This window comes from Rhynchophorus ferrugineus, unplaced genomic scaffold (genome assembly GCF_030347505.1).
Source record: "Rhynchophorus ferrugineus isolate W39M unplaced genomic scaffold, kcgeb_rfMv2 rfM10, whole genome shotgun sequence".
NCBI classification, from domain to species: domain Eukaryota; kingdom Metazoa; phylum Arthropoda; class Insecta; order Coleoptera; family Curculionidae; genus Rhynchophorus; species Rhynchophorus ferrugineus.
In genome coordinates this window covers 25,583,153-25,598,276 of record NW_027472589.1, presented here as the reverse complement: position 1 = coordinate 25,598,276, position 15,124 = coordinate 25,583,153, and the positions used below count along the sequence as shown (strand labels likewise).

The 15,124-nt window shown below is 34.4% G+C and overlaps 1 long non-coding RNA gene across 1 annotated transcript; it reads right to left on the bottom strand.

Annotated features, from left to right (window-relative positions):
* Positions 1-137: 137 nt before the first annotated feature.
* LOC143204330 (uncharacterized) lies at positions 138-4,477 on the bottom strand. The gene is made up of 4 exons (XR_013007562.1): positions 4,358-4,477; positions 4,184-4,293; positions 538-643; positions 138-478 (listed from the first exon to the last, which is right to left on the bottom strand). It is a non-coding gene; the product is annotated as an uncharacterized LOC143204330 (long non-coding RNA).
* Positions 4,478-15,124: the final 10,647 nt, after the last annotated feature.

The following is a 15,124-nucleotide window of genomic DNA, read 5'->3' as shown; positions in this document are numbered from 1 at the left end:
AAGCGGGCCACTTATTATGCAATTCCTTCTCTAGCAGCTCTAAGATCTCTAAGCTCGAACTCTTTCAGATGCGATATTGTTCGAGCCCAGAGTGATTGAAGATTTAATGAAGGATCTTCGAAACTTACGTATCCTGCAGCACCAACAACAGAGCGATGGTTGACGGCTAGACATGAATTACATAACGATAATTACGAACAGAGGAAAGAAGAACTATTTCTCTATACCTGAGATGTTATTGAAAATAATCGTATAATAATTAACAATATTTATTTTGTTATTATTATGATAAAAACAACAGTGTCAACTTTTTATATAAGGTACGTACGTATAAAGTAAAAAAAATCATATTTAAACTATATTATTTAAATAATAGCCCATTAACTATTCTTCCACCTTTTCGTCATAGTCTTAATCGTCTTCCTCGTCTGGATTGGACTGCTCTTGAGTTGATTGAAAAAATATGGAATGTATGTTTCTAAAAAGAGAAAGGTTTAAAATGCATATAAATATGTAGGAATGTAGATACAAACTTACCTTAAAATTTCAACTAGAGTTTGTGTTGAAAAAGAGGTATGACAACAACCACAAGTCACCTGAATCGGAACCTCTGAAGCTGAAGACGTAGACGAAGTCGATGCCTCTGTCATGACATAAAAGAAAGACAAAAATTAGCCAAAATTAGAAAACATCGTGTGGCAGCTTTTAGGGAGTTTCAAATGAAGTGAGACATTGTTATTCATTTGATTCTAATCCTTTGCTAAGTGTCTAGATGCATTCTGATCATTGTTTTGCTTTAAAAAGGCATTTAGTACATTTATGCATCGTTTTTTGTCTACAATTCGCAAGGCGTAATATATCCAAGCTTTTGAATTATTCCTGTGTTCTTCAAGCGATTGAAAATGGTTTCTTTTGTTATTCTCAGCAATTCTGCATGGAGTTTTACATTAATTGTTGTTGTCAAAATCATCAATTTTGAAACGCTTAAACCAGGATTCACATGATGAAACCAATGGAGCACGGTTCTCATAAGGTTCACACATCATTCGAGGACATTCAGTAGTGTTTTTGTTCAAATTGGAGTAAAAAGTAAAACTTGCCGCTAATGGGATTTCCTCGGTTCACATTCAGATATGTTCAACGCGCTCAACACATTTTTTTTCACTATAGCGAAATGACACATGCTGAAAAGTGAAGCCAGTCATTGAGGCTTCAGCATGAAGTTAGTTATAAATGTACCTGACACGATCTTATAGATCTACTATATATACAAAAGCTCTATATATAATATATAATTGTTTTTTCTCTGTAAATATACTATACTATTTAATAATAAAACATGGTACGACTACATATATATGGAGTAAATTATTTGTCTGATTAATATCCATCAAATACTTTTGCTTCGTCTTGTTCTTGTTGTTCTTCTTCTTCAGGTTGCGTGCTAATAGATTGTTTCAAGAGCAAGACATCTCTTGACTAATATCATATGGACTCTTTTAGTGTCTTCATTACAGGGAATATTCAAGATTAATAATATACCTATGTCTTTTGAGCCTTTAAAAAGAAACAAAATGTGGCACACGGTTACGCCTGATTTTAAAATGGGGGACTCGGTGTCTTCCAGTTAATGTTGCATTATTATTATAATTTGATGGCGCATAACTTATACAAAGTAAAATATCTTAACCTACATTGATAAGATATTGAAGTGATACATAATCCTTCCAAAATAACAGTAAACTTACGTCATCACAAAGTCTAATGCAGTTTTTAAATTCATTTTAAAAATATATTTAAAAAAAAATTTTTTTTTAAAAGTTAAAGTTTTCAAATGTCTGCAAAATACTTCACAAACACTAGTGATATAAGTTAGAGTTTGTAAACCTTGTTAAATAGCTTATATCCCTGCTTAACATTTAAGATTATTCTGATTGGCTGACTGCTTCTTCTTCACTGACTCTGACTCAGGAGTCAGAGACAGAAACATACTGCGTCTCTAATGAGTTACTTCGAACAGAAACAAGACAATGGAGATGTCAGTAAAATGCATTACAGTAGTAGTTATTAAGTTGCTTCTTGTATTGGTAATATTTTTCAGCGTTTTCATTTGCAAATGGCGTGCTGAATTTGGGCTGACCATTAGAATCTGCGGTCGAAATGGAAACCGAGGTACGAAACTTTCTGGAGCCATGGGATAGGAACTTTATCGATTTGGAGGCGATAGGTGCGGAACTCCTTCTTGCGGTGGAACAGAATGGCCTGAGTTTTGCTCGGGTTAATCTGTAGCAGCCAGAATTTGTACCACACTATCGCTTGGTTTAGTTGTACTTGGAGTCTATTGCGCATTGCGTCGGTATAGTAACCGGTTGTGAAGAAAGCGATATCATCTGCGTAAAATGCTGTGTGGAAAAAGTTTGTAGAGCGGGAAATCAGCCACATAAAGGTTGAATGGGGCTGGGGCTAATGGAGAACCTTGCAGAACACCTGCGGAGATTTGTTTACGAGAGTTTACTGCATCACCGATCCTCACCTGAAAAGACCTACCATCCAGGTATGAATCTATCAGGGATATTAGGTCATTGTAGACCTAGTTGTCTCCTCATACTTGGTCGAAAGCTTTGGAGACATCTAAAAAGATGATTCCAGTTTTCCGACCTTTTATCAGTGCCTGGTGGATAGTTGCTGCGACGCGGGCAGCTTGATAGAGGCTTGAATGTTTAGCACGGAAACCGAATTGTTCGTTCGGGATTATGCGTTTAATATCGCCTTATCGATACGTTTAGAGAGTGAACTAATCAGGCTGATGGGCCTGTAGTCAGATGGGTTAAACTTGGCATTCTTTTAGGAAAATGTTTCGTTCGACAAGCTCATGTTTCCGGTTCTTTGGGAAATGTTTTAACCTCAGGATGGAATTGATAATGTTAACAAGTTTATTGTTATACCATCTGGGCCTGGAGGTTTTTTGGAGGACATACGTTTCATAGAGAGCTGAAAGTCTTTGGTAGAGACTATGCTCTTCAGAAGATGAACTGACTGGAAGTCTTTCCTCTTTAGAGTGTCGTTTATAAGTTATTAGGTCTCCAAGGGTACCGCTATATATACGTACTTAGAACTCTATTTCATAGGTGGTTTAGGGTAAAATTTAAATAATACAAATATTAAAACGGATGGCAGCGGTGTTACCTGGTGACGAGGCTTAGGCAGTCGATGGTGGTACGTCTAAACCAAACGAGGGTTGAGCACTCAAATTAATCGAAATACCCTTCAATAACATCCGAGATGAACGTCTCGGGGTTGCCGCCAGCTATTCGTTATCGGGTTCTAGTTGGCGCTGCTGGCACCCCGCCCGTGTTCAACATCTGGGATTATATTTCTGGGTATTTTGTTTTCTCTACACTACGAACTACTGTGGCTGTATAATTATGTCAACTATAGCTTAAGTCCTTCAATAATACTCGTATATGCTCACTCGTATGTGATATATGTTCAGAATTATACATGAGCATTATCTTAGAATATATGAGGAGAGGATGAATATTAACTATGTTGTGGTTATCATAAATGCATTAGGGAGAATTCAGTAGTTGGTTTTGTCAAGAATGGTGTACACATATAGTTAATAACAGAAGAAACAAGAAAAATACAGTGATATCAAAATGACTTGACAAGACATCACACCATCGAGGTAAACAAGAAATAAACGTAAAAAGGTAAATGTGCTCTCCAATAATAGTAAAATATATTACTTGGATATACAATTGTTAATAAAGTGGATTAAGCCTCCAGGGGACACCAGTACATCAAAAATCGCGCCTAGAACTCTACCTCATGGGTGGTGGGAAAATAGTTTAATTTATAAATATAATAAAACAACTCTAACCTACAAACTATTGTGGCTGTACAATTAACTGTAGTTTATTTAGATGTACTATAATCTTAACATAAATTATATCTGATAACATACTTCTTTCATTATTTTATTTAGACTAGAATTTTGGTATATGTTAAAGCCAAAATAATATGAAACTCTTAGACTCATATCACCTAATGAAGTGATCTTCTAGGTATTCGTTATTAAAAGCGCACTATAATCCCCTAGCGCGTGGATTGATAATATTCTAAGACAGTAATAGATATATTGAAGAGTCACATTGCCTTAAATAAGAGCAATACCACATACCGGTCTTTTTGCTGTGGTTTGATGCCTGTTCATCAGCATCTTCGATAGGTTCTTCTGGGACACTTGTATATATCGATGGTCGGTCTCCATCCCCCATTTTCCGTCAATCCCTATAGTAATAAAAAATATTCAATAAATTTCGGTAAATTTGTCAATATCTATATTCATATTTACCCCTTTGTCTTTACAAACAAACAAACTTTACTGCAACAAAGTCGTTTGGACTTTAAATGGCCGAAGAACTGTACTAATTAATTATCATTAATTTAATATATCGATTGTGAGAACTTCAAGAGTCTGACTTTTTTTGCATAATGTCAATTTAAAAAATCCATTTATATATCATTTTTATCGTTATATAAACACTGCAATATTTCAATTAACAGGAAAAAAAATTTCTTAGGTTAGTAGTAAAACAAGGTGGCTTGGGCTAATGTCAGTGTTTGAAAGAAAATTTAAAATGTTTAAGCTTTTGAAAAACTATTTTTTGCATCGATAAAAGCTTCTCTATTTCAAAATAGTTTTTGACGCTGATTGGAATAGGAGGACAACAACGCATGAGGCTCAAGAGATATGACATCCATAGTCAGTAGCCCTCTTACCAATAAAATATAATAAACGAACAGTTCAGTTGGAAAACATAACGGTTTATTGTTCTGAGGTAGATTGCCATGACACGGAACAAAAATGGAAAACTATACTTTGAAATATGTTTACATTGCGTCCAATAACAAGAAATCTATTATTTAACTAGCTGACACGGCAGATTTCGTACTATCTCAATCGATAAATAAAAGACCTAAATGAATGACAATATTATGGCTGTCAGATGGCATCCGATCCAATGCTATTTTGAACAAGTTTACTAAATTGTTCTTCTGATGAAGAAACATCTGTAATTCTTGGACAATGGTTCTCTTCACTGTTGGATTACGAGCACAACGTTTATCAACTTCCGCATCTGAATTGCCTATAAAATAAATTTGTAAAAATTGATGGTCTGCATCTGGTAGTGGTAACAGCGCCCCCAGTAAGTAATACATTTGTCCTTGTATCTGTAATTTTTAAAGACTTGTCCAATAATTATTTCTGGTATATATTTTAATACAAACTTGAATATTATAAAAAAATGTTTGTAATACTTTATTGTACATCAATAAGTAACAAAGATATGAAGATACTTAGTAAATAAGATAAAATGTTATGGTAAACCTTGAAAGTGATGTCATCTGGAAACAGCTGTTATATTTCTGAATGTTGGCCAAGAAGTGCTTAGAATCATTTCCAATCACAGAAATTAAAGAGCGTAAAGGATCTGGTCGTCGGACCAATTGTGGCAATTTTACTTTGCTTCCAGCACAATATAATCCAGTAGAATCACCACTGTATTTTAACGCCTTGCAATATTTACAAATTATTGTCATTTCCCCAATTGTTACCGATTTGTCGGCACACACATGTCGGAATGCAGTTCGTTCCAGGATCACAGGAGCACTGTGTCTGCGGAATCGCTCAACTTCATTATGTCGTGCTCGCTGTTGTTGTGTTTGATGTGCACGAATTCGCTGCATTCTAAGCCTATCTACTTCATTGTCACTCTCTAAAGAACGCAATTCTGACATAGCAATACGACTATTTTCTTGGCCTGTCTCACTCTGGTCATCAGAGCAGTTAGCACGTGAGGTAGCTCTTCGCACATTTGATTGACTGCGACGACCTAAGTCAGGCCGTCTTCTCCTCGGAATCGTAAATTGTAATTAAGTAAGAAAAGTTCTCGCGCAGTTAGCAGTAAAGTGTCACTATCACAAAAAGTTAACAAAAAAAGAGCACATAATTCACTTCATCACTGTCACAAAAGATCATCGAAGTTAAGAAAGTTATCGGGCACGTAGCGGTAATCGTCACTCAAAAAGATAGAAGGATGCACTCTTCTGAGATATCGATCCACATAGAATATGGATCGACATATTAGTTGGTTTTCAAATGTCAAATATTATGGTAGTGGTTAGAAATTTAATTTGTGACCAAAAGGCATATTAGTTGGTTGTCAAATGTCAAATATTATAGTTGCGTTCAGAAATTTAATTTGTGACAAAACATAAGATTTATCAATCTATATAAAAATAATATAATATATAGTTGACAACTGTAGTTAGCTAAAATTAAATTTATTTTTTACCTTCCGAGAATAAAGATATAAAAATTCTAATTCGTTATTCATTTTAAACTATTCTTTCTATTTGATTTCTAAACGACGGGGGATACATAAAAGAAAAAACAAAATTGTTGTTTTTATTTAATTTAATTCAAGACCAAAATTGTCCAAATCGGTCCAGCCGTTCTCTATTCTCTCTCTCTCTCGCTCTCTCTCTCTCTCTCTCTCTCTCTCTCTCTCTCTCTCTCTATATATATATATATATATATATATATATATATATATATATATATATATATATGTATGTTCACACTAGATGGTATTAGAAGGTTAGCTTTTGGAACGAATGAAGTGGGCAGCTTCCAAATCAAGAACTAAATGTCAATAATTAAAATAGTTACCTGGAATACAAATGGGCTGTATATAAAATATCCACGAAATATAAATATTTTTCTTTGGCCAAAAAAATAGGTATTTGCTAAATTTCACCATAATATATACTTTACCAGCTGCACCTTTCTATCCACCTAAACAGTACAGCTAGGCATCGATCTGTAGTAATAATAAATAATTATATTAAACATTACAAATCCGTACAAAGTCCAAGGAGTATACAATTAGGGCAATATGCTACCCACTCAGATATGCAATTGAAAAATATGACTACTTCGAACTCTTTCAGGGTCAGTAATAATGTTAGTAAAGCAATCGCTTTATAATTCGAGAATAATCCAATGCCATATGTACATTTTAGGAATCGAGACTTATCACCACAAGTGGTAAACATCTATACGATGCAATTAAACAAGCCATGTGTATGCAAGTTTACTAGACCAATATATTGACCACCAGATGCGAACCAAACACCAAACCTAAGATACTTATCATTTATGTCGAAAAATATTTAAACCAGTTTCATCAAGTATGATATATTCTCAGATGACTTGGCGAGCGAGATAATAATTAATGTATCCCATTTATTATTGTTAATACATAAAATAGACAGAGTGGAATCAATCCAGGATAGATGTGGTATAAAATATTAATTTACATGTTCTTCTGAAAACAATTGAACGACCGGAGATGGAAGAAGAATTATGCCCTTTTTACAAAAAAAATAACATCGAATAATATCCCAATACCAAGCAACAAACTACCAGCGTAAGCTATGCAAGAAAATTTGAGAAAACGAGGGTTTTTTGCAACAAAGCGTAACGCAAGGAAAAAAATGGCAACAAAACAGAGCTTCAGCTGGTTCAACAACTTAAACAGGAAATTCGTGTTGCGAAAAATAATATAAGAACTTAGCAGACGATCAAGAGACTGAATATTCTCTTCGGGAGGCGGTTGAAAAACTAAAGCGATATAGCCAAAAAGCGAAATAATTTGCTGAGTATTTAACAAATTGACAGAGATGATACCTTACCTAATCCAAGTAGACATGAAGGTAAAGTTATAAATCAATAATCCAAAGGAAATTTCCAAAAAACTTCTAAAATGTCAACATCGAAAAACAGGGTATGGTCTAATAGAGAAAATTGTTAGGGTAAACTAACACGTATTGTGTACTCAAATAATAAACAATTATGTCAAAAACTATATGAAATGCTGCCGAAGGGAAGGGACTAAGTGAAGTTGTGAAAAATAGAAGAAGAAATAGCCGGCTTGGTGGCGCAGTGATAAAGGCGACAGGACGGTCCTCCTACTGTTCCGGTAGTCGCGGGTTCGAATCTTGCTCAGGTATGGTCGTAAATTTATATTTGTGATTCTCCTAGGAAAGAGTGTAACCAGGCTGGGTAAAATCGGATATCTTCTGGGATGATTTCTAAAGTTGCCGCTCGCCAGTCGGTAGGCTTAATGATGAGGACCGTGGTTAGGAGCGCACGGTTAAGCTGTAGGTCCAGTTACTAAAAAATCCAAGGGTTTGACGTGAATAAAAACAATATAACATTAGAAGAATATATAACTGTTACCATGTGTAAAAGCGAATTATTTTTAATATAATTTTTTTAAATTGATCTCTAAAAAAAACGAGTTGGAAATCCCAGAATCGACGGTTAGAAAGTTTACGTTAACGGTAAAACATCGATCATATTTTAAGGGTAATTTGATATTTTATTGGTGTGTTTTAAGTTTCGGGAAAAATTGAGATACCGGTAAAGAAACTAGAAAGGGCGAGGTTGTCACCTCTGCTCGATTGGGATCTGCTACCCTTGCAGACACCCAGCACCAACAGCAGCCAGCAGCCGCGACCGTCAGAGTAACTACGTTTTTCAATCGTGTCGATTATACAGTGTTTTATGCTGCATAACCCGAGTTTTCAATATAGTGAGTTTTTACAGAGTATTCCAATTTTCTCTTTATTTTAATTCTATTCATTTAACAATTTATGTATCTATTCATTTATCTATTCATTTATCTATTCATTTATCTATTCATTTATCTATTCAGTTATATATTTATCATTCTATAAAGCAACAACGCTAAATATCTCGGAATGGATCTCGATGCAAAACTTCGCTGGAAGGAACATATAAAGAAGAAAAGAAAAGAACTGGAATTGAAATATAGGAAAATGTACGGGCTAATCGGAAGAAAATCACAATTATCAGTACATAATATATTGCTATTATATAAGCAAATATTGAAACCTATATGGACATATGGAGTTCAATTATGGGGATGTTATGCAACGAGTAACATTAATAAAATACAAATTTTTCAGAACAAAATCTTGAGAGGTATTGTGGGTGCACACAAATACTATAGGTCTGATTACCTACATCGGGACCTTCAGATACCCACAGTCAGTCAAGAAATCAAGAGAATTGCAAGGGGGTATGAGGAAAGACTCTATTCTCATACTAATATTGAAATACTGCAACTTTTGGATACCACCAGAACAGGACACAGATTCAAAAGAATGAAACCATCTGATCTTGTGTAGTGGTGTCTAGTGCGGTGCATATATTAAAAAATTCAGCAGCATCCTCCTAGTTATATACCTAGATTTAACTTAGCAGAAAGACAAATTGTAGGTTAGACGGAAACGACTAGTAACAATATATTAATTAAATAATAAAAAGTTATATATTTATTTATCTATTCAGTTATCTACTCATTTATCTATTTAGTTATTAATTTATTCTGAACATTCGGCGCTATTTATTTATTTAATTATTATGACTCATAATCATTATAAATCAAAGGTAATAATTTTATGGTTACAACTGTAAATATAAATTGTCTATCTTATAAATCAGAGGCTAATGCCATAGTGGCCAAAGTTTCTGATGTATAGTTATGATCTATCGATAATTTGAAGCATACATAAACGCCACCGAAAGTGGTTTCTACTGGCTCTTGGTGGCAGCTTATCTAGCGTGTGGCTTTAGCTTTCTCCCTTGTACGCATTGCACGTCCATCACAGCTGGAGCTGGAGAAGTGAGTGTACTAGTAACAATACTGTTCATTTGTTAATTTGTTTATTTATTTAAAAAAACAGCTTAATCCTAGCAGGTCTACAAACCTTAGTGACAGTAGATCTCGCGCGTTATCCCTTGATCACATTGTACGTCATTATTGTTACTGTTAGAACATAAGCTGGTACATCGCGTGCTATTCCTTCGTACCGTGTGCACATGTCATAATTCATCCAAGTATAGTTTATCATTGCTATCATACATATCGGCATTGAAAATTCAACAGACCGACGTACAAATTCAATTACCAGTCAATTGGCCTTAATTATCAGTATCATCACCGTTGTTAATCAACCTGGCCGATAATTCCTTTAATAATTATACGGCCGATTTAAAATTCTTTATATCTTACTCTTATTCTCGAAAATTGGTGGCTCTGATACTTGTTTATCTATTTCAGAACTGTCGCCCGACTATTTCCTCAATAGACGTTTACCACCTGTTTACTTTTAGTTTAATTGATTTATTGTTGTTTGTAAGTACTTCATATGATGTTTGTTTTTATTGTGTATATATTTTCAGAAATATTTCTCTATATACAGTCAAAACATCATACATATTATGATGCCAATAAGAACCAAATCACTATTTTTTATATATGAAAAGTAAGCAAATATTATATTCACACTAAATTATTCCTACAATAATCTATTGAAAATCTTCTGATTTGTCTTTGTTGATCATTTTCATTCCAGAATAATTTTTATTGTCTGGTTTGGGCTCTTCTGTGCTTGGCGGACAAAACTTTGAACGTATTCTTTTACAAATCAAACGGTTTCGGTGAATATTTATTGTAGATACAAACTTTTACACAATTTGCAACCCTATAATATCATGTATTGAAACATAGATGTGAATACAGCCACATGTCGCACCAACTCGATCTTCTGAAGATGAAGGTGAAAAGATAACGACATAAAATTCAATTTAATTAGATTCAATTAGAAGCTTATTAAGTTGTAATATTTTGTCTAATTATATTTCAATAAAGTAATTTTACATAGGACTGCCTCAAAGAAAGTGCAGGCATTTATTGGATACACTTATCAAACCGGCAGAACAAGTTGGATCTTACAGGTCTATTTCGCTGTTATCTGCGATATCAAAATTATTTCAGAAACTGAGATGAGAGAAATACCAGATTTCAAGTTTGTATTTCGAAATTACCGCTCGGCAATCCACCAAGTGCAGAGAGTAACAGCGGTTGTTTAGAGGACTTTTGAAGTAAAGTAATACTGCCCTGCAATATTCCTGCACGTCTCACAAGCTTTTGCCCGGGTATGGCATTTGGGATTAATATTAAAAATGAGCAAATTGTTACCGCGGAATTACTACTTACTGCTGGAGTCATATCTTCTCGAACGAAAATTTAAAGTCTTTAGGTGCATTCTTAACACTGAAACCTATTTCGGCTGGAGTTCCACAGGATAGTGCCTTGGGACCACTCCTGTATCTGCTCTATACTGCTGATATCTCAACAACAATATAAACAGTACTTGGAACATTTGCCGACGACAGTTATCATGGCAAAAAATTTATTTCTGCCTAAGGTCGTAGAAAAAGTAGAAGTAGCGTCAAGAAGACCTACAAATGGACTAGAGATTGATAGAGAAAATACAGCTTAATATCTCCAAATCTGTCCATGTTAATTTTGCGGCGAAATAACAAGAACCTAATTATATCACTCAAGCAGAATCATTCAAGTACCTCGGAATCTATATCGATGGTAGGTAAAACTGGAAACATCATGTACAGTCAAGCAACTGTACTGGTTAGTTGCACAATACTCTCAACTCGACTTAAAATCAAAGAGATTGATTTATCAGTCAATCATAAAGACATCAAACCAACTTGTAATCCAACGTACTCAAAAGAACGTGGAAGCAATAAAGCTACTGGACAACACGCAGGAAAATAGAAGATTGTTGCGAAGCAAACCACACGAACTTGTTTAATGAAGTCTATTCTTAAATACATACTGATGTATTAATCATATTAATTAATGATGTACTCGCCCTGCTTTTATTTTTATTTCTAGTAATGCAAGTAAAACAGAAAAATAGTAATAAATTAATTTATAAATTAAGATTGTACTAAGCATATCTTATGCAAGATGTAATTAATAAAAAAAATATTGGATACTCGTGATCATTATAATGATGTACTTTAATCATATTATCGCTTTGTTGCTTAGTCCTTTCTTGATGTTTAAATGGTAAAAATGGAAACAAAATGGCTACCTCTATTTTCCATAACAATCTCGAAGAGCTGCTATGGAAAGTGCAGCCATTCCCAGTAGACTCATCAGATAAATCTTCTAATTATCCTTTGTTCTTATGCATCATGGCTAGGATGACACACGATTTTTAAATGCTGACATGATTGGCATAGGTAGATTTGTTTATATACGTTGATATATGTTTGCATATGTTTTTATTCGAAAATATTTAAATCGTCAATATCGTTTTGTATTGAATTATTTCCTTGAATAAACTAGTTCTTCATTAAACTAATTGTTATTATGTTTAAATTTTTTTATAACATCTTTATTAGATACGCTTAGTACAATCTTAATTTACAATTAATTTATTACTACTTTCCCTATGTACTTGGATTAATTAACAAGCAAGACGAGTGCGAGAAAATACATCAGTATGTATTCCTCAATTATAAAATTATAATTATTTATTAGTTATTAACTTATAGCTATAGTTTACATTTAATGTATACACTTTATATAAGTTCGTATGGTTTTGTTCGCTGCAAACTCCTGACATCCTGCGCACTGTCCAGCAGTTGTATTGCTTCCACGTTAGTATGATTTAGTAATCTTCTTTCGTGTTTCAAGGTGAAATCTTGGATAACTTCGCAAATCCATTTGATTTCCAGGTCATCGTGCAGTTCTTCATTGGTTACATAGCGATAGGCATTGGTCATCAATCGAAGAACCTTGTTTTGACAGCGTCGTATGACTAGTTGATTTGAATTTTTAATGCAACCCCATATTTGCACCCCATAGGTCCACATTGGCTTTATAATTTTATTATGGATCAACCTCTTTGATTTTAGATCAAGTTGAGAGTATCTTCCGACTAACCAGTATAGTTGTTTTATTTAGGTTCTAATGTGTTTTGCTTTTTGTCCAACGTGATGCTTCCGATTTAATCTACCGTCAAGATGGATTCCAAGGTATTTGGCTGATTTTGCTTAAGGAATCGGGCATACATTGAGTGATATAATTAAGTTTTTATTATTTCGCCTCAATGCAAAATTAACGTGGACGGATTTGGAGCTATTAAGTTGAATTTTCCAATATTTCGTCCATTTGTAGAATTTCTTGACTGCCACTTGCACTTTTTCTATTGCCCTAGGCAGAGATATATCTTTTGCCATAATAATTGTGTGGTCAGCAAAGGCTCCAAGAAGTGTTTCTGTAGTTGAAATGTCAGCAGTGTAGAGCAGATACAGGAGAGGTCCTAAGACGCTACCTTGTGGAACTGCAGCCGAGATATTTTTAAATGTCGAGAACGCCATTTCGTGCGATACTCTAAATTTTCTTCCGAATAAATATGACTCCACCAATTGACAATAGTTACGCGGTAACAATTTGCTCATCTTACAGATTAATCTCAAATGCCAAACCCGATCAAAAGCTTGTGAGATATCCAGGAATATTGCAGGCTCTTAAATTAATTAGTCGAACTCGAATTAATTATCAAAAAAAGAAGGCAAGCATTCCTTGGTGTAGTTAGGGTAAAAGTATAGGAACTGAAGCTATAAGCTTACAAAAGTTGGATTGCATGTGTTGAAAGACCACTAACCATACACTATTTATATTCGGAAACATTGAAGCTATAAAGAACGGCCCTATTTCGTGAGTTCTACTGGAATTTGAAAAAACAACTTCCAGGTTATGGTGAACGGCCATCACAGGCGGATTGTCGTGACTCAGTTTCTTAGCCATAGACTATTGGGGTCACCAAAACTTTCCTCATGGGAATAGCATCGAAATTTCGTATTGCCATTTCGAATATCACCAGTGAATATCAATCATCGTCAACTCCCCCAAGCAGAGCATGTTAAATATCTTGGTATGCACTTAGATCGACGCCTAACCTGGAAGAAGCACATACTCTCTAAACGGAAATAACTTGGATTAAAATTATATCAAATGTATTGGCTCATCGGGCGCAAATCCAAGTTATCATTAGATAACAAGGTATTGCTGTATGAGTCTATTCTCAAGCCCATTTGGGCATATGGAATCCAACTGTGGGGTAACGCTAGCAAATCTAATATATCAATCATTCAACGGTTCCAAAATAAGGTGTTGCGTGCCATTGTTGATGCTCCGTACTATATTTCAAATAAAGTGATACAACGCGATATTCCTCTAGAACCTATAACGAGTGTAATTCAACGTGTTTGTGTGAAGTACTTCGAAAGAGTGTCAGTGCATCCCAATGTACTCGCTAATCAGCTAAATATACGACGTGATAGTGAAGTGCGTAGACTAAAACGTTTAACACAACCTGATCTGATTACTGGACATATGTAGACTTTAGAATAAACTTTAGAATAAGACTAATTAATTATTAATTATTACAGAAGATTTCTTAATGAAGTGATGTATATATAATATAGACATAAGAAATACTTATTGCCAATAGGGCAGATTGTGGACTCACGTAGAGTAATAAAAAAAAAATTTCGAATATCTTGAAAGGCAAACTGGCGGACGAGGGTACAGACGATACTCAAAAATAATTTTATTAGAACTATTAGAGCTGAACTATTAGACCAAAAATTAACCATATTTATTGGCTTATTGGGAGTGTTATATTTGACGCATTAAAAGCGTAAACTAAAGCCTTTAGTAACATGTTTATCCGAAGGAATTGTTTAAGGGAACTTTGTTGATACTTTGTTGATAAATCACAATGCCCTAAATAAGGATTACGTACCAGTTTTATCGCTCTTCTTTCGAGACTCTTCATCAACAACTTCGGTAGGTTCTTTTTGGACTGTTTCGTAACAGTTTCGAAAGTTTTGAAAATGCTTAAGCTTTCGAGAAGTTATTTTTCCATAGCCCTATCTCTTTAAGGACGCCTAGGTTTAGGTTTAGTAAAAATAAATCGTTAATTTTTTCAGTAGATGGCTTTACTAAATTGTATTCTTGTGCTGTAAAAGTCTGATTTGTACACTTTTGGATATAAATGCCGACGCCTTGACTGGAGATTAGATAGTTTCTTAAAGTCTCGAAGGGTACTTGTTGACGTAGTTGATAGACGAATGTTATTGTAA